Consider the following 20,765-nt stretch of genomic DNA (forward strand, 5'->3'; position numbering starts at 1 on the left):
CATCCCAGAGAGAATTCAAGAATGGCTTTTGAGAAGAAAAGAAAAAAACAAATAGTAAAATGTAATGGTAATCATACATTTTTTTCATTGTTATTACATCTAATTTCAGTCTCCCTCCCTTTATCATTTAATAGAATGAAAGTTTTCTAAACTTGAGCCTCTGGAACTAGCAAGATTTTTGCATGTATTTTGTATTCAATGTCTATATTTGAGCCAGGTAGAGCCCAATCAGCCCACTGGCTAGTAATACGCTTTTGACGTTTTGTTTCTTTTTGACTTCATCTGTGTATTTAATAGATGGTTTCCTGGAGGTCGGTCTCCCTCGCCAGTGCAGCTGTACACGAGGCGTTGGGATTCGTACCTGCCAAACCCTGCGACGAGTCTGAAGATGGGGGATGGAATCGACTGAATGCAGCTTTTACAAAACACAACTACAGTACTCAGCAGCCGCAAAGTTCAGCAATGGATTGATACTGCAAAGGTAACACTGAGGGGGAACAATATTCGATAATTTTTGACCAGCGACCCAGAGGAAATTTAGATGGTACAACCAAAAAAGGAAAAGAAAAGGAAGAGTAACACAAAAACAGCAACCCTTCGCAGTGCGATTCATCTTATGTCATCATTACTTTAACATCAAACCAACCTGAATATAACGAGGAATGGCACTCGTGGAGACAGCTCACTTCTCCTCTCCCTCTACTGTAAAAGCTATTATTTTTGCGGTCAGATATTTTCACAAATGAGTTGCCTACAATTGCTTCGGTCTTGATTTCTCCAAGGACTTAGGGTTAGGGTTGTTTTAAGGATTTAGGTTTAGCTTGATGTGGGGATTAGGATTAGGGTTAGGGTTGTGTTATTGGGTAGAATTTATATTTGGCTTTGCATGCATCTATCTATCTACATCTGTCTATCCATCCATCTATCTATCTGTCTATGATAAGTTAATGCATACATTTTGCTTGCTCTTTGTAACATAAAGGCTTACCTGTGGCTTGCATAGCATAGCAACGACAAATGCCTATAAACTGGAATCAGTGTTTTGAGATGTGTTCCGTAGGAACAGGTGAATTTAGTGGCTTGTTCCTGTGGTGGGAGCAGGGGAATCGTAGGGGGGATGTATGGATTCAAATGAATTTGAATACATCAGTAATCCGGAGCATTCATGCTCACAAGGTACTGTTGACCTTGGGGGAAATAAACTCTTTCATCACTAGGGAAACCAGATGATGTCATTATAGTAGCTGGAGTTGAAAGAAAAGAAGAATTACATAGTGCTTGTAATCGGCTAGCCACCACCAGACCTGGAAAATTCGTTTTCTGATACATTGCGCCTTACACGTGAAGGTTGCGACAGAGATAGGTTGTGGAAGCTATAGAGGGCTACCACCCCCTAAAGTGGATTTGCATAAAGGTGTGTGTATTTATCTACATGTATGTGTGTGTGTGTTTGTGTTTGTGCCTTTTGTGTGTTGTGATTCTGCACACTGAGAAATAGAACAGGTGTAGCACTTGAGACATGTTCCGGAATCGCAGCCTTGCGGAGAGGCTAATCGCGCCCAGACAACAGTTCTCTTTCCACTTTGGACTTTCCTCTACCAGACCGCCCTGCACTGTTTGCAGAAGCCTCAAGATTGTCTGGGCCTTCAATAAACGGTTTTGTTTGACAAACGGCTGACAAACACGGACTGTCACAGTCTAGTTCAAGGGAACGGGTGTGTTTATCAGGACGGGGGTGGGGCAAGGGGATTGTGGTAGGGTGGGGCTGGAATGATATGGGGGGGGGGGGAGGGGAATGGTTGGATAGGGGATGATGGGTAATCTGGTGCACTCCTTTTGTGCCAATTATCCAGCTAGGACTCTTACAAAGATAGCACCCATGGAGACAGCACAGCAAGCCTACTCCTTCCACACCGCATTTATTGACACACGTAGGCAAGACGCTATTTAAGGCCCTTTCTATTTCACCTCAGTGGGGGAACTGTCAAGCCTGCCACCGATGCTTTCCAGCCAATGCCAATGCCACAGCCAAATTTGAATATACCATGTGCTTCCCTCTTTATTCTTATTTTCTTCTCTTTGACTTGTGGAGATTAAGTTACCATAACTTTGCCATTGATTGCATTACTGAAAGAAGAAAATATAGCATGTACCAGCTTTAATACTTTACATATTGCTTTTATAACCTTATCAGTTTGCATCCTGCAAGCAGAAGTATGATTACCTTTGGAAGAGACAGACCTAAACAATGCGCTTAGGACCCTGCTGTGGGCTATTTTGCTGTCCAATGATCAGAAATTAGGAACATTGTAACATAAGTTTCAGGAAGGGATTAGACAAGACTTATTTGCAATGATTCAGTAGGTCCCTATTGGGTTGTGAGTGAAACATACTATGTCAATCAGCAGGTAGGCAATCTGCATCTTGCATCATTAAAAGAACATTTAATAGCAAAATGTCCCAATAGCATCTCTACATAGACCTCTTGGGTTTAAATAGCATCACATTCATCTATGGGGAGTGCCCACATTCCTATTTAATATAACATGTTTTTAGTAGAGTGCTCGATTCAGTTTGTCAATCAGATATGGCCTGTTTACGTCTGTACTTAGCATTTGCAGATATTTTCCTGTCGTGAGAACAGGAAGAGAATTTAAAACAGAGTTATGAAGATACATGCAAACTGCTCTCAAGCAGTGTTTCCAGGAAAGTAAGGCTTTGCACTTTTTTTCTTTATTCTTTGATGAGCAATGTTCTGAGCCAAAGGTGCAGAGTGCAATATTTTGCCCATCCAGTATACTTCCATTTTTCATCTTTATTCAATTTCATATATTTTGTTGTCCAATATTGCATTTTTTTGGTATTATTTTTACCCCATAATTGATGGCTATGCCTCGCTCTATATCTCTCTCTCTCTTTTGGCTCTTTTTTTTTTATACACCCTGTTGTATACCGTATGAACTCTTGAAAACCTGGTTCCAAAGTTATCCACGCGCCGCCGAGGAGGGGCCCATATTGAGGGGGGTGCAAATCATCCTGTGCCCATAAAAGAAACGCTGGCACGATCAGAGGTCAAAGCTCTTGCCTTTGACTGATTAGTCGAGAAAGTCTACCTCCCCTTTTCCCACTCCCCACCCCCCCCCCCCCCATAAGAAATATTATGTGTTGTGTTGTACAGGTGCAAATGCTCTTTCCACCCCCCCCCCCCCTCCACATCTGTTTATCGTGAATTGTATTAAAGATGTCATTGTTTTGTGATGATTGGATGATGTTCTACACTTTTCAGATGAATGGTCATAGGGAGAGAGGCTAGCAGGACGTTCACCCCGCGAATTGATTTTGGATGTCGGTAGAGGGTGATGGTTTTCCCTGAACAGCACATCAGTAATTCTATGGAGAAAGAGCCTGTTTTGAATAATAGGAGTGATTTTTGAGAGCAGAAGAAGATTTGTGTGAAATTGGGCAGAAATAGAACACTAATAATGAGACAGCTGAGAAGGCATGTACAAGTATATTCCGGCACATTGAACCAAAATCAGCAATCAGTGGTTCTTTCTTGCATTGCACCTGATTGACAAATTGCCTTACATCAACAGGATTCTGTCTTTGTCTATGTGAGCAGTTCTCCAAGAGTTTTAGATGCATTGCTGCCATAACGCGTTGAAGACTAGTCCAGAGCATACTTGGGTAGGTGTTCATGGGAAATGCATGTTATAACAAAATCAGATTGTTCGCAGTGGGTTAATACTCCCAAGGCAATGTCTACTGATGGGAAGGACCTGGACTGATCATAGGCAGAAGTGGATGCTTGAATCAGGCCTTTAGGTTATGATTGGTTTCGAATGTTTTTGGTCTTCCAGTCCTGGTCTTGGGGACAAATCCTGGAACTTGCTGCATACAATTTGTAGCTTGTAGGCCTATACCACTGATCTCTGATTGAATTCTGTTTAATCTAAATATCATTTTTGTTCTGGGCTCCTTTTCCTTTCCATTTTTTTTTTTGCACCTTACCACCACCATCTCAAAGTCTGTGGTCTCTGCAACCCCGTAGCCTGTGATGGATGACTGTTCTGAACCAGATTTATACTACAAAAAAAGAAATTTTGGCTGATAATGTGTCATGAACCATCAGGTTCATTTCTATTTCTTTCTCACTGTTTCACATTTGTCCTTTCTCTTCCATTAACCTTGTTTCTTCTCGGCCACAGTTCTTGCCAGTTCTCCATTTATATTAATCTAATTTCAGTGGCTTTCAATATCCATTTCAACAGCCCTTCCTTTCCATATTCCCCCCAGATGGGCCCTCTGCGTCCATATTGACCCCCACCCTTCCCTGATCTTATTCCTACCCGTATAATTCTGCTGTCCTGCCTGGAGTCCTTTGACAGATCAATCTTTCACTACCCTGGTAATGCTCTGTGTATCTCCTGTCTCTGTCTGTCTGTCTGTCTGTCTGTGTGTCTGTCTGTCTGTCTGTTGCTGTGTGTCTGTCTGTCTTTCATTCCATCTCTTCATTTTCTCTCTCTATTCCTCTATCCCTCATTCTATACATTCCCTTTCTCATCACTTTCCTGCCCTTCCTTAACCCTTTTCATGTTTGAATGTGGCCAAGCACTTGGCTTACCTTGAACTTGCCAAGCTTGGTCAGCATTCAGTCACTTAATCCATCCCAAACTTGACCTAGTCATAAAGTTGGCAAGCCCACCCAGGTGTAGCAATGTGCCTCAGTCCAACAGGAAGGCCATGGTGGCACAATAGGGATTAGGGGGTCCAGGTAATCTCTTTATTCATTGACAGTGTGGTTCCAGAAGTCCGCGCCTAACAGAAAGAAGGCACTCTGGCATGCGCGCCAATCGGCAAACGAAGCAGTGAAATGGTTAAGGGTATCTTCCATTTGCTACCTGTTTGAGGCCTCCATGAGCCCCTCTTGTCGCACATATTTATCACCAACCCATTTAGGATTGTGTTGGTTGAATTCTAAGGGCCTGTGCTCATGACTTTTGAGATTGATAACCTTTTCACTCGCTGGCAGGGTTATTGTAAGATATATAAAAAAAGAAACATTGTTTAGAGGTGGTGGTAGGAGAGAGAAGGAGAGAGAGAGATAAGTTTGCTGTGACAAAAACAGAGCGAACAGAAGCCGGGCTTAAAATAGAATTTACGTAATGTCTGGTTGCGTTCTTTTGATTGAAAGAAAGAATCAGGACATGGGCCATTGTCCGCCTCGGTGCTTGTTTGCGTTCAAACTGATGCTGCAGCGTTCCTCCAGTTTGTCAGTGGCGCTTTCGAAGCTCACGACTGCATCATTGAACAAAAGAAGAAAAGCATTTTCACTTAAACTTAATTGGAAAAAAAAATGTCCACGCTGTAGAAAGGTAGAGTTGGGGGGGGGGGTGGAGATAAGGGTTGCTGGATAAGTAGAGTAAGGTTGGTAACATTAAGCACCTCCGTAATGAGGTGTGTTCAGAGTAAGTAGAGCATGGTGACATAGTGCCTATTCATGGTCCCCTGTTAAGATCAGGCTCGCAGGAGATGAGCCCCATTGTGCCCTGAATAGCTGACCTGTTTTGCGAGATGGAGAGGGCGAAGGTAGGACAAAAAGCATGTGATCTGTGGTGGAAATGACGGGCAGCTCGAGCTTATCTACCAAGCCTTGGTTGGTGGTGGTCAGGAGGTGAGAGCTTGGAGGAAGAGGATGGAGTTGGAAGAATAAAGTTGTGGTTGGGGTTAAGGGGTGGAGGTTTGTGGAAGAGGATGGGGTTGTGAAGTGGGAGCTGGGGTTTGAGGAATAGGGGCTGTGGGTTACATATGAAATATAATAATGAAGGGAAGAGTTTCTTTATGTTTAAAGGGTCGGGTTTATGACGGGATGGAATTGAGGGGTGATGGGGTTTGAGGGCAGAGCTGTTGTTCAGAGGGTAAAAGATGATGTTGGAGGGATAAAAACGTATCTTGGGAAGGGACTGAGATTAGGGAATGGGTATGGCATTCTGGACATTGCAGGGGGTAGTGTTAAGGGGTTGGAAACAGCTTGTTGTTTGGAGGGAATGGTGTCTAGGGACTAGGGGTATTGTTGAGAGGTATATTTGGTATTAGTTGGAGAATAGGGGTTGGGAACAGTGTTGAACAGTATGTTGCCATTGGTTGGGAAGGGTTGTAATTTGAAGTGAAGGCCAAGATATGAATGAAGAAGGTAGTGTTTGGTGTATCAGATGGAGCGTTAAGAAGGGCATGGGACTAGGGGATAAGAGAGGGCTGCAGATTATACAGGGCTGCAGATTATAATTAGAACCGTTGTGGTGAATATGACTTAGTTTTGTTGTTGTGTATTTTATTCTTTCTGTAATGGAGTCTAAGTGGAAGAACAGTAAACTGTGCCAGTAAACTGGATTATGGGTCACGTACAGTTTAGCAAATGTGGTGGCAGCATCCTTATTTCCAGAGCAGTTATCCACAGTGGAAGTTGAGCAACATATTTGCTAGAATTGACAAATGTTGAGGGTTCAGGTAATTCACACTCAGCATGCAGCAGCACTACTTTATCATTATTAATATCATTATTTTTTTTTTCTTCTTCTTCTTTTAATATTCTTCTGATATATCTGCTACTGTAAAAGTGGATATTTTCGCGGGACTAATTTTCCGCGCTTGGCCGGGTAAGAAGAGTTTCGCGTGTTTTTAATTCTGCGGAATCAGGACATCACGCACAGGGACTTATGGCAAGCAAAAATATTCGCATGCTTTTATTTTCGCGCTAGTTTCTGGTTGCGCGAAATTGGCAAAAATTTCAACACCACGAAAATTTCCACTTTTACAGTATAGGGCCTACTAGTTTGATTGCCAAGGCATATGGTTTTTGGGGTAATGGATGCATTTTAGAAATAAACTGGGATATAGCTTTTCCTGTGAAGATTTAATACATTTTTATTATTTTTCATGTCTTCATCTGGGATGTGCCATCTTTTTCACAGTCAACAAGTAAGCATTTTTTAATGTTCTATGTCTTTTCTTAGGATATCCCATCTCAATGAACTTACTGAACTTACTGAAGCACCGTAATCCATCTTTGTAGTGTACCATGTAGAATGTAGTGCGGCAAGGGTGAGGGGGCTACTCGCCCTTAGTAACCCAGACATGACGGTAGCTCTTTTTTAAAACTGTAGAGTGATGTTGCCTAAACTGCTGCTCTTTTCCTATTCTGTTTGTTTGTTCTTTGTGTACTGGAGTTTTAAATCATCCCTCAGGTTTTGATACAAATGTTTTCAGGATCAAAATACTTTACTGGTTCTTGGAGACAAAAAAAAACAAAAACAAAAACAAAACAAAATTCCAAACAACTTACATTCAGGCCTGATAGTAAGCAGATTCTAGACAAAAATAAAAAATGGAAATATATGATTTTAAACAGCAGAGGATGTCATGAAATCATTAATGATAATTTGAAAACCTAGAGCCACAAATTCATATGTTTTTGTGATAGTGGTAAACCCACATCTGTATGTTGTTTTTTCCTCATCAAACTTAACTTAGTGGGTGCAGGTTTCTATTTTATTTTTAAAACCAAAACATGATTTTTAACTTCAATGCAACTTTTTTTTTTTTTTGTAAAACTTTATTCTGCTGTGCATCAGATTCTGTGATCTACAGAGCTTGGTAACCCTTGGTACTGAGCGAGATTTAAAAGATTTGTTGGTAGTGACATGAAAGACGAAAAGGGTTTAGCAGAAGTATTTGTGATAGCCAGTATCTATTTTTAATCCTTATATCGCTAAAAATAAAAAGGCCCGACCATCCTGGATGGTATCTTGTATGTAAAGGTAGAATCTCCGTGCAGCAGACAGTGTTCAGGATGTTGTACACCTCATCCATCTGGGCTCTGTTTCGGGACTTTTTGTCGCAGAAATGCGATCAAGAAGTTGTTGCCGCGATATATCACTCCCCATCTCCGATTACAGCGTGAACTTCTCAACCCAAACTGGGCAGCCAGGGTCTTATTCTGTGTATGTGTGTGTGTTTGTGTGCATGTGTGTGTGTGTGTATGTCTGTGTAGGTGATATACAGTTGCCAGCAAATATAATGTAACCCAGTGACAGAAAGAAAAAGAAAAAAAGACAAGGAACACAAGAGGAAAAAAAAAGTCTGCTCTGCCTTGTGAGACGGAAGCCAGTCTGCTACGGGATGGAAAATTCAGGGCAGCACATGGAGAATTTTCAGGAAAAAACAAGGGTCATAAACTTGCCAGAGAAGGAGGGAAGGAGGGAAGGAGTGAAGAGGGCTAGGGTAACATTTGAGGTGCATGTAGTGGTGGTGTAGAAATGGCGGTGTTGGTAGAAGAGGGGTGGGGGGGGGGACGAGAGGTTGTCGACATTCGCATCCTGCCTAGGCTGGGCAAGAAAGGGACAAATTTACCTGGGGATTGGCTAGTCTCCCAGGAACAGACCTCGGCATGACCCACTTTTTTTTTTAAACAGAAGCTCTTGGCATGGAATAACTGGGCATGTCCATAGAATATTCAAATTCAAAGATATTTTCTACCTTTTTTTTTTTCTTTAGTGCTTGTTCCTTGATCTGTAGATAATGTTTTGATTACAGATGCTTGCATGCAGCATCCACATTATTCTCAAATGCTGTTTTCTTTCCTTGCAAAGTTTTTTTTTTTTAATCATACAGTATAAGAAGTGATTACTTGGCCAAAAGCAATGTAAGACAAAACAGAAAGGAAAATGGGGAGAGAAAATGAGGCCTGCCGATCACAGGAAGATGGTTTGACCGCAAACCTATCATTCTGGGCTTCTAGGGTGACCTTGGTTTGACCTCTTTATATTGGATCCACCATTTGATTGTGATCCATTCGAATTGCAGTACTGCCAGAGACATGCCAACACGCTTACGATTTTAACCACAACCGGTGACTCCAAAAATATGAGGAATTTTGACACACCATGTGCTTAAAATTGGTTCCTTCGCCATATATATCCGCCCCCCACATGAAGTACTCACATCACGTGTACCTACACCCTGTGCCTGTGGTGGGGACGTTAACCCGCGAAAATGCGGCTGGTTTGGTGGCGGGTGCTAAAGGTCACTGCCCTCTTGTGGTTAGTATGGAAAGGTCGTTGTGTGGTTGAAGGTATCCGTCCTTAGCTCCCCTTTCCTGTCCGTATAGAGGGGGTATCGAGGGCAGAACCGCGAGTATTGGAAGTGATGGATGCAGAGACAAGTTAAAAGTGAGATGAAATATCAAAAGCAAAGGGGGAGTTGCTGGCAGGGCATCGCAGAATTTGGGGCATCGCAGAATTTTTTGGCGGATAGCGTTTACGGAGGAGGAGATATGTTACCTCAGGTTGTGGAAACTCATTTAGATTCTGAGAAGAAAAAGTATTTCAGGAGTTTGTGATTATGCTGATAATGATTGGTTGAGCAGTAAGTATTCCGTATGTAGTGGGAGGACCATGCTATAGCTGTGAGAAAGGGGGATTGGGAGGGGAAAAATATAGAGCAAGATGTATAATGGAAAATTGGTAGTACTTCTGAAAACAAACCAACCAGATAAAGTCGTGAAGATGGTTTCACATTTTGCATGAATGATATCTTTCAGATACTTCATTGAATAAGAGAAAGGATCATAGTTAGCACAAGTGGGGATGATGATTGGAGGGAGGGGAGTACGGCACATTCCCAAATATCCCAAATTTAGAAGAATGCTGCCAAACGGGCCGGTAGCAATTCCCAAATCTCAAGATTTTAAAGTCACTGAAAAACCAGAAGTTTTTGCACGTAGTTTCGCTCTGTGTGTGTACAATCAACGAGCTTGTAAGTTAGCGTGACCCTCACTTCTCGTTGGCTTCCGGGTCAACCTCCAGCTGCGCTATTTTGTATGGGTCATAGCAAAGCTGCTGCTCTTCTGGTATAATCATCGAGCAGGGGTCGCTCTTAAGTTATATCTTAAAGTTTAGGTGCGTGTGTGGACCTGCGTCTTGAATTCACGAGTGGAGCTAATCATCAGCGGTTCAGTTTTAGACCTAAACCTCAGGTCTGGCAACTGCATGTGAACATAACTATTGTATGACAGGGTTTAAAGCAGCATGCATTGCAACTTGACAGGGGATGATTAATGTTTCGTGACATCACTCGGTTTGGAAGGAAAAATAACATAATATGCACACATACAAAGATTTCTTGTCCCTTGCCAAGAATTTGTGATCAGGAAGCATGTGATTGCAATGAGGAAGTTGTTGTATGAATGTTGTTCGGATTGATCATACCTTGAAGGGGCGATGATGATTTGGGCATTATCCCAAGATGATCATGGCAAGCACTGCTTGAAAAAAAAAATAGAAGAGAAATATGAAGTATATGAGATATCTTCTTTGTATAATATAGTTTGTGATTTCCTTATGTTTGTGTACATTGCAGTATTAAGAGTATGCTTGTTAGATATGTATTGATAAATAGTTTGGGATTTTTTTTTTTTTTTTTGGGGGGGGGAATGGAGGGTAGCCTAGTTAGACATGATGTGCTGTTTAGATTTTTTATAAAACTATCAACACATACGTGAGAATTGTTCTGTTTGCTCTTAGGGTATGGAGGGTTTGCTTGTGTGGCTTTTCAGCTGGGCAAAACACAGCACAGTGTCGCTTGCCTCTGCATAAATGTGCATTTTTAAAGGGAAACTTTCATCTTCAAGAAGCAAAAACAAACAAACAAACAAACAAACAAACAGAAAAAGAACAACAGAAAGGAGAGAGGTGGGGGGGGGGGCACTGTTGGAATCACTGAATGATGGATTGACAGTGTAATTTGCTGTTTTCTGTCGAGAGAAAGGAAAAATCAGTGCTGCCAAGCTTTCCTCACCCCTCGTGAGACTGCTGTACTTTTATGCTGGCCCTTGAGCTGAAAACACAAAAACAAGTGTTTCAAGAGGTTCTTAATTTCACAAATATCAATCTTCTGGCAAAACTGAACCATTGCAAAAATATCTTTCTTTAATACGATTGATGTATGCAGAGCAAATGAATGTATGCTTAAATATTTTATTCTGTCATGTTGTTGTTGTTTTTTTCTACTTCCAGAATCTGCTTGTCTGGCTCTTGTGGATTTTACTTGTGGAATAATTCAGCACTATCTCTCTGTTTGTCTGTCTGTCTGTCTCGGGAGCCGTTCCACACCAACCGCGCAGCCAGGTACGTATTCCAAGAGGAAAAGCAAAATCAGGGTTGGGTATGAAAGCAGGGAATAATTTTCCAGCTCACATTTGATTAGCAACTTCAGCTGATGAACAGTATTTCAAATGGTATCCTGTACACTTCTATGAAAGAAAACTGCTACACAAAAGTTAGTTTGTGTAGCAGTGGTGTAAAAATGCATAGCAAATTGCGATGCGATACCAGGAAAATTATTCCCTGTGAAAGAACATCCCCAGATGATTTTCAGACTTTAGCATTTGGACATCTGTAAAACTGGTTGTACTGGGTACAGAGTTTCAGAATTTACTGTGATTTGCAGTGAGGAATAAGAATGTTTTTCACAATTCATTTAAACAAATCTCAAACGAGGATGATGCCATAGCCGCTTCACATACATACAATTAGCTGCTCAAGAAAGCAACACAAGGAAGAAAGCATGCATCAATTCTGCACAGGGGAAGTTGTCAAGCAAGTGATGGTAATGGAATGACATCTACATTACTGGAATATATGTGAGCCTCCCATGTCATCTTCCCTGTTCAGTGTAATTTGTTTGGGTTTTTTTTCAGAGTATCTGTTTATCTGATCAAAGACCACAGTAAATTCCATAAATCTATACATGGCACTATCGATTTACATATATCACATGATGTGAAAGTATGAAAATCATTTGGAATTCCCCTTTTAAAACATTTTTGCTTCAGGATCAACATGTTCAAATGGAAGGAGTGCATGTGAATATATTATGATATGAAGTAGGCTGTATTTGAGCAATGCATTCTGGACATGGGATATGGACAAATGTACACTCTGTGAATGATGACTCATTCTGTATTTTAGCAAGTTGTCCCACCTGGCAAGCTTCATCGAATCTTTTATCTCTTACTCTGCTGTACCTTGTCCATGCCATAGAGAGATCCTTTGCGCACCTGAAAATTTTAAGGCCAATAAGAGTGGAATGCGAGGAGAATTGTCATCTTGTCATTCACAAAAAGTATGAGATTCTTACGGCTCACCATACAACTACACAAAAATGGGTCAGATACCTTGTACATATTTTGATGATGATGTTGATGATGATGATGATGATGCCGATGATGATGATCACTATTATTTTCATTACCATTGTTAGAATTATTATGATGCATAGTCACAGTTACGTTCTATATGTACTGTGTTCATCAGAAAGCGAATGTGCTTGATGAAAGGGAATTTTTAGTCAGCAGTGAATCTACAAAGGAGTACAAGAATGTTTTGGATGAATTCGTCAAATAATTTGCAGTTTCACCCATCTGAGACAATATGGACCAGCACACCCAAAAACCCCAAAACAAAACAAAAGAAAAGAAAAGAAAAAAGAGACCTTTAAAACAAATCATTTGCCTGTTTGTTTAGTAGCTTGAGCATCATCTGTATACACTGTCCATGCTGTTATAACATGAGCTTTTTCTGAAGTTCTTTTCCCCCCTCCATGCACTTTAACATCTCTGAAATTGTCATCGGATTCCCCAAACTAAGTATTTTTTTCTCTCCTACTGACAGCAGTATTCATGCCGACCCCAGTGACCTTGTACTGTGTTTGCTTGATGTGCTCAATGACCTTGACAATCATGAGTGCTACAGTGAAAGTATATTACTGGAAGAGAAACAGACAGACAAACAGACGAGAGACAGACAGACAGAAAGAAAGAAAAGTGAAAGTAAGAACTACTTCTGTGGAGAAGGGAGAAATAGAAATGAAGAAAAAAATGAAATATTTACATGTAAGGGACCTATATTAATGCAGAGATGTGTGGTTAGAATAGCTAACAATTCTCCACAATAACATTTTTCTTCCCAAATGGTGTTCCGTTTGGGCCACTAAAATCTTTGAATTTGAAATTTTGGTGGCCTGAAAAAGAAATGTAGTGGCACAAAATGAAAGGAAATTCATAGAAAATTTCATTTTGAATTTTTTCTGCCTGATCAGGCCACCAAATTATAACCTTTCAGGAAATTTGGTGGGGCGACATACAACTTTGTAGATTTTAAGTGACCCAGGGCCACCGGGCCACTGCTAGTGTTGAACCTTGGATAATTAGGCAAAAAAAACAAACAAACAAACAAACAAAACAAATCAATATACAATGGGAAGAAATATGTTAAAGTGAGAACATCCAATTATTATCATGTAACAATGCCTTTTGCTAAACAAGTGAAGTATCCAGTGCAGTGTATGTGCAAACATAATGAAATAGTATCAGATTGCTGTCATATAGAATCAAAGCAAAATTTGTAGGAGACGAAGCACAAACCAAAACATGTCACAAACTTTCTTGTCCCCTCCTCTTACGCCTCTTTTATGCCATCCCCTTCCCCCCCCCCCCCACCCTTCTCCCTCTCTGTCTCCTCGCGTGCCATGTATTCCCTGTCTGCTCTGGGTAAAAACCTGTTTCACAAACTTGGCCAGAGTTTTTTAAAGACGCAGACGTGGGGGGTCAAAGGTCGGAGGGGTGAAACATGGGTTGCCGAAATCACCCCAGTTTGAACTTGAGCTAGATTTCAGCCTTCTTTGCGTAATAGTCTCGTGTTCCCCAGACCCTACTCACTTGATTATTTCCTCGCCTGACATGCTTTCACAGTAGGCATTACAAAGAACATGCTGTAGCTTCGTGTAGATGTATTTCAGATCCTCTTCTTGATTCTAACTGGCATCTCTGCTTTGTGACTTGTATCCACGAAAGCAAGATTTGAGCAAATCATGTTCACTTTTCTACAATCCAGTCCAGTATATCCATCACAAGTGCTTTGGTACATGTAGAGAAATATTAACCAATTGAGGACGAGTTCCGAGTATACTTGGGCAAGGGCCTATGGGAAATGCATGTTGTAGCAAAATCAGCCCGTCCTTAACGGGTTAATGGCCTTTCTTGGAGATGAAGGAACTGAACAAGTTTCAAGGTATATAGCCAAACATACATGAAATTACAATGTAACAATTTATCAGTACCATTTTAGCTGCTGCTTTAATCTCATGTTCAGCAGTGTTTATTTCACTTCTGAAGTTTATGCAGTTTGTATTTTCCAAGCTTTCTCTTTTTAACTTGCATGCGGTATTATAGATCATGAAATGACATTTTCTTTCTTATCTTTTTCTCTCTTTATACAGGTTGGAAACAAAAAATGATATCAGCTCATCAAAAGTGGATACTATCTGACTCTGCTGCCTTGATTTAGATTTGCGAATGGAGTTCCTCAAGGTGGGTGTTGTGTATATTTCATGTTAAAGAAGCTAGAAAGATTTATATCCCTTTGTTACAAAAATGTTGTCCCGCTGCTTCTCTACATACTTGCTGGTGCAATTATTCTGGATCTCGTGCATTCATCATCACTTAATAAGAGGCGGTGGTTCTGTTTTGTTGTTGAGGGCAATTTTTTGCAACAATTACGACTCACAATGATAGCAGTTTCCGTGGTAACCGGTGGACAAAAACCACTTGGCTCTCTCTATTTGCAGGGGCTTCTGCGGTCAATGCAATTATTGTAATTATCTGGTAGCTGCAAAGCTACCTATTGAAGAAGGCTATGGTTTGGCATCTAGACTTTTAAAAAGAAAAATGTCAAGAGGGGGAGGGGGTGCAATGCTGACCACTTTGGCTCAAATGCATGGCGAAAGTCTGATACGCTGGACAGGATTCGTCTAAGCCGTATAGCCATAAACATTAGACATACCAGACAAAATTTATTTCGATAGAGAGGTATATATTGTGCATATAATCTGAGTTTGTATTCATTTGTCAGTGTATGGGGTGGGGGATGAAGGAATACTCAAAATATTTTGTCTGGCTAGTGCTGTATGATATTAGACATTTCTGCCTAAAGCTCCAAACCATGCACACAGGTTATAAATCTTCCAAAACAGGTAGGAATAGGTGTTTTTATCTTTCCTTCTTTTTTTTCTATTATTCAGGACAATGAAATGTTTAATTTCTAGAAGATGATGATGATAATGATAACATTTGATGAGGGAGATATGGATATTCATGGTTTTGATGATGGCTGACGGATCATGTTTGAGATGGATGGATGGATGATGATGACTGATGAAGATAGTAGTGGTGGTTAGATGTGGTGATGGTGGTGGTGGCTACGGCAATGATGCGGGTGTTTAAACCAGACTGTGCTGATGAATGCATTTGTTGTTACCCAAAACTGTTGTTGACATTACGGACAAAAGTGTGTGTAAATTCATTGCAAAGAAAGTGCCGGTATGTGGATAAGGACAGCGATGATGCAGCTGCACACAGAGATGCAGTTACCATGCCAACCGCCTCCTGGCTGGCTGCCTCCATCCTCATCCAGAGTCGCTGAATGGACCCAGAAGAGGAATCACCCTGTCAGGGCTTTCCAAGAATGTAGGGAGAAGGTTACACAAACACTTTGTTTGGCCCAGACCCAAGGGCAGCACATAAACAGTCCATTTCTCCTCAGCAACTCCCTCCAAGTGAGTAGATAAAAATAGAACAGATGATGGGAATTCCCCTACTCAGATGGAGAGTCATCAACAAAGGATGAGTCTAACCCCCCACCCCCCCACCCCTTCCCCACCCCTCCAGCTATACTCACACTCTATCTCTTGTCTGAAAGAAAACCCAATATATTAAAGGTAATAGATTAATGGTAGTTTCACCCTCAGGTGCTAACTTGAAGAGATCAAACCAAGTATAACAGTATATAGTCCAGCGTATAATGTCATAATGTAAAAAGCATTCTTTAGGTTGCTGTCTAGCTCCAGGATGGATTTATTTTCCTATTACTAAGAGATGGTACTGCCAGCAGGGCATAGTGGATTTATAGACTGCTGAAGAAATCTGATACAAGACCTGCGGACAGTTTGAGCTGAATTTGTAGTGCATCAGTATCAACTGATGATGGTTAGTGGAAATAGATCTGCAATGTAGGTCATTCCTTGTAGGGGCAAGGGTGATTATCAATGGAGAACTTTGTGTGTGTTTAAAGACACATTTATGGGGGGGGGGGGGGTGGGGGGATGGGAGGACAGCTTGTGTTCAAGTCGGCAATGTTGAGCCAAGAATGCTCAAAGGGCCAAGACTTCATACAAATTTGCACTCAAAGAAAAAAAAAAACAGACCAGCGCAGTTTGGAATGAATGCAACACATTACATTCTATGACTCAGCTAAATTTAAGTTAGTCCCACATGTGTATTAAGACGTTGGGAAAGCTAGCAAATTTTATATCATGGAATTACACTGAGTGGGAGATCATGAAAAAGAGAAAAAACAAACAAACAAAAAACAGATCAATGTCTATTGATATAAGGAGAGCAGGGGAGGAGTGCATTGCTGGTATAATAAAGATACCTCGATTGAAACATCAAACACATCATTATATGCTATACAAAAGGTCAGTGAGAGGACTCGACAAAGGGACAGAGGATGAGGGATAATGGAATATACCACCAGGAATCTACCAGGTACTGATTATCGCCATGGCAACAGACTTTTCGGGCAGTACTACCAGGAGCAGTCAGTTGTCGTCCGTCACAGGGCGGTATTGTTGACCAGGAAGTGCGCATTCAGACCGAGATTTTCTCTCCGTACGAGATCGAGCAAAGATTGTTAAAAAAGGGAGGAAGAGTAGAAGGGCTGAATGTGACGATAATACAGGTTGAATGATATTGCAGGAAATCATTTCAGTAGTTTGTTTAAATGCAATGGAAAAAATGATGAGGAATCATGAAAAGCCCCACAGCCTGTGGCATAAACCACTGGATAAGTTCACGCGTACTATTACCATTGCTAAATGATAATCAGTTTTATCAAGACTGCCATCAGTAATCATGTAATTACCATTAGTAGTAGTAGTAGTAGTAGTAGTAGCAGAAGTGTTTGTACTTGTAGCAATAGTGTTATTAGTATTACTACTTCTATAGTAGTCGTAGTAATAGTCGTACTAGTAGTATTAGTACAGCTAGTAAGTTAGCAGTAGCAGCAGTAGTAGTGGCAGTAGTAGAGGTAGTAGAACTTTGTAGTAGTAGTAGTAGTAGTAGTAGTAGTAGTAGTACAGATAGTAGTAGCAGCAGCAGCAGTAGTGGTAGTAGTAGTTGGGATAGTAGAGGTAGTAGTTGTAGTAGTAGTGGAGATAGTAGTTGTAGTAGTAGCAGTTGGTAGTAGTAGTGACAGTAGTAGTAGGAATGATAGTAGTTTTATGTAGTAGCAGTAGGAGCAGTATTATTCCTAATGCTTTATGTACAATTTCTACTGTTAGTAGTTTAGTAGAAATTGTATTTTCACTATCAAAATTGCTATTATTGCCTTTCATTAGTAGCAGCAGCCTAAGATTCTGAGTATGATTATGGTTTACCATTCCCCTTCACCTTCCCTCCCCCCCTGCCGAAAATAGAATGATAATTCAAGCGGTCACATTTTTACAGGTAAATGTCCGTAGTTAAAGGCAGCCGATCGCCATCCCTAATGGTACGTAAACTCCGAACGACCGAAGTTTGTGCGTGCAATTGCGCAATGGCAGACTCGGTGCTATATCCATAAACGTGTGGGACAATGCTACCACTGAGACAAGTGTGTGTGTGTGCGTGTGTGTGTACGCATCATACACAAACATTGTCACCGCGAGCTGCGGTGATTGGAGGAGAGAGGCCAGAAGATGCTGCGGCGTGTGTGTGTGTGTGTGTGTGCGTGTGTGTGTACGCATCGTACACAAATATTGTCACCGCGAGCTGCGGTGATTGGAGGAGAGAGGCCAGAAGACGCGTGGCTCTTTTGGCCTCTCTTCATGCGCATGCGCACTGAGAGTGTGCGTCCATTCGGAAGCTCTCGGGACAGCCATTTTGGGTTAGGAGATAAGCACAGGGAGCTCTCTTGTAGCCTACCGTATTTTCGCTGACCCATTGAGCCAGCGCTATTCTCATTCGGGGGTCACTACATTTGATACAGAATGGGGGAGGCAGCGTGTTGCGTTCGTCTCCGTGCCGCACAAACCACTCGCCACGACTGAGTGTCTTTAAGATTGATTTTCTACAGCGTATGTTGTCATTCACAGGCAGAGCAGATTGAAAACTCACAATGTCAGGAAAAGAAAATTAGGCCCTCAGGTTATGAGAATTGATATTTGCTGAACCTAGCCTGATGTCAAACCATTGCCCATCTTGTTTGCTTTTCTGTCCGGACAAGTATCTAGTGTGGTAGACGCGAAATGAGATGGGGGAAGAGATGGCGCTTTTTGCAGTCTGTGTGTTTGTGTTTGGGGGGGGGGGGGGGTGGGGGGCAGTGAGCAGTTTCGTATTATTGGAGCGGATGAACTTGGTCATCTGGCATGCCTGACCGCTGTCCGGGTGCCAGATGAGCTCCATGCCCCTTTGGCATCTTATTGCTACCCGCCGGCTGCCCGGAGCTAATTAGCTTGACAGGGCTCCGCAGACTGCAATGGTGTCCGTTTGCTTCCAGGGTCGTTTTGATGCCAGTCGCGAGCTGTCCGTCGCTGTCTAAAATTCTCACCTCCGAAGCCTGTATGGTCATCTACACTGTTTGTGCCGTACAGCCTTTTTTTTTCTGCTGCAAATTGGAGTGATGCTCTCACATCCGCCGCTGCTAGTATGGTATGTTCAGTTGTTGAAATTTGGCCGACATTGGGATGTGATTGCGGTAGAATGATCAGAATTTACATTGACAATAATTTTTGTCTACCATTTAATAACAGCTCATGGGAAGTGAAGTGAGTTTGTGCTTGATGCTTGATATATTTTTCACTTTCCAGTGAAATAAAGGTGGTTGAGATGAAAAAGAAAGAAAAAAATTACATTTTGGAGTCAGGAGCTGGTGTCAATACTTGATAAATAAGGGAATATAGACCTCACTTACCTTAAAATAACCTGCACTATGTTTAATTATTTTGATAGTAAGCTGGCCTCTGTTGGGTAGATAGTGAATACACATACAGAAATAGCACCACGAAGCTTGCTTCCTCAGTAAAGAGAAAACATTGAAAGTACTTGAAACACCTATTGCATGAGTTACTAAGCTTGAGCATGAAAAGTACCTTGCACATACTGACTTTGTATCGCAATCGATTCTCAGAATTTTTGTTGTTTCATGCACCTACACACTTTATATGGATACTTTATATCTCAGTTTTCATCAGCATTTGTTTGTTTGCTGGTGTGTTTTTTTTTTCCGGTCCATTTGTGCCATTTTTTTTTTCTATTCTTTTTTTTCAATCACATTTAAATAGGCAAAAATTCAGCTCGTTTTTCACTGAGAGCGTGGTCACCAGCACTGCATTGCCAGTGCTGAATAATTCAAATTGCAGGGGTTTCCATGAAACTCCCACCATTAGCGATGCCAGCTATGATCCCTGGCCAAGTCGCCATTGCCAAGTGTGCCTGACCGTGAATGTCCAGCCGAGCTCAAAACAACAACACTGGCCGGCCTGGACTGGACGATGGTCACCTGACCTACTTTCCATACCGCCGGAGGCAATCACATTATAATTTCCATAATTGCTGGCCAGCCGCTCGGCCAGCAAATGCCTGGCAAATCCTCTCCTCTCCCCCCCCCCCCCCCCCCATCCCATCCTCAATCCCCCCAGACTGACCGGCAAGCCTACTGAGGCTCATAATTGAGTCATGAGTCTCCTGCCAGCAGCTCTCCGGCCATTGTGATTCAGCTGGTGCCCTGGCCGGTCAAGACGGCCAGAGGCAAAGGCATAATAATAACAATGAGCCAGGGGTCCGCCACTGTCAAGAGCATTTCTGTCACACACATTGACCTTCCTACCGGGCATGACGTTTGTTCACACATTTGTCGCCTATTCTTTTCCTTACAAGCCTTCTCCTCCCCCCTCCCTCCCTCCTTAATCACGGTGTATTTTTGTCGCCTTGTCCTCAATACTCTGCCCTGGTAGTCGTTAGTCTTGCGTTCAGACACAGTTGAACCTGACTTTGAGGTAGCAATACTTTGGGGGTCATCCCTAGGCAGCATTGTGATGTATATCCTCTGCACATTTTACGCCATCGTACATGTAAGAAGAGAAGAAAAAGGTGCAAATGACTTTATTTAAAAAAAAGGGGGGGGGGTTACATGGAATACCTCCCCCTAAAAGTAAACACCAAGCCGTATATTTAACTCTGTAAGGAAAGAATCAAAATAATTTAGGTAATCTTCACAGCAATCCCCCTCCCCCGAAAAATTTGCTTATGATCTCCAAATTAGCACATGATACACGACAGCATACGATACAATGGTGGCAAAAGTGTGGACAGTCCAACTTCTACATTCAGATGTTGAAAGGAGCTCTTGCAAACATACTTTCAGTTTAATTGAACAGCTTAATATTTTCTGTCTAAAAACCTCTTAATTTTGCTCTGTTTTTTAATAAATCTTTCATTTAAAGTAATCTCTTGTAATTCTTTTTTTTTAAGGAAATCCAACAAGGAACCAAGGATATCTTAACAAGCATGCTCCATAGGCCAACTTTGCCAGTTTATTAGGAGCATTTCACACTTATTTGGTGCAGGAGGAGTAGGGGGTTTTAAGTTACATGTTTACTGTTTAAATAATCTA

General features: G+C 41.6%; 2 long non-coding RNA genes across 2 annotated transcripts in view; both read left to right on the forward strand.

Annotated features, from left to right (window-relative positions):
- LOC139716562 (uncharacterized) overlaps positions 1-410 on the forward strand; it is a 64,608-nt gene extending 64,198 nt beyond the window's left edge. Inside the window, exon 3 of the long non-coding RNA XR_011709910.1 lies at positions 298-410. This is a non-coding gene — a long non-coding RNA (uncharacterized lncRNA). The remainder of the gene's footprint in view (positions 1-297) is intronic.
- Positions 411-436: 26 nt separating this feature from the next.
- Positions 437-20,765, forward strand: part of LOC139716566 (uncharacterized) — a 65,636-nt gene continuing 45,307 nt past the window's right edge. The window contains exons 1-3 of the long non-coding RNA XR_011709911.1: positions 437-481; positions 11,073-11,183; positions 14,335-14,425. This is a non-coding gene — a long non-coding RNA (uncharacterized lncRNA). The remainder of the gene's footprint in view (positions 482-11,072; positions 11,184-14,334; positions 14,426-20,765) is intronic.

The sequence above is a fragment of the Diadema antillarum genome, unplaced genomic scaffold (assembly GCF_040938485.1).
Source record: "Diadema antillarum isolate AM-2024a unplaced genomic scaffold, OU_Dant_1.0 scf00000066, whole genome shotgun sequence".
NCBI classification, from domain to species: domain Eukaryota; kingdom Metazoa; phylum Echinodermata; class Echinoidea; order Diadematoida; family Diadematidae; genus Diadema; species Diadema antillarum.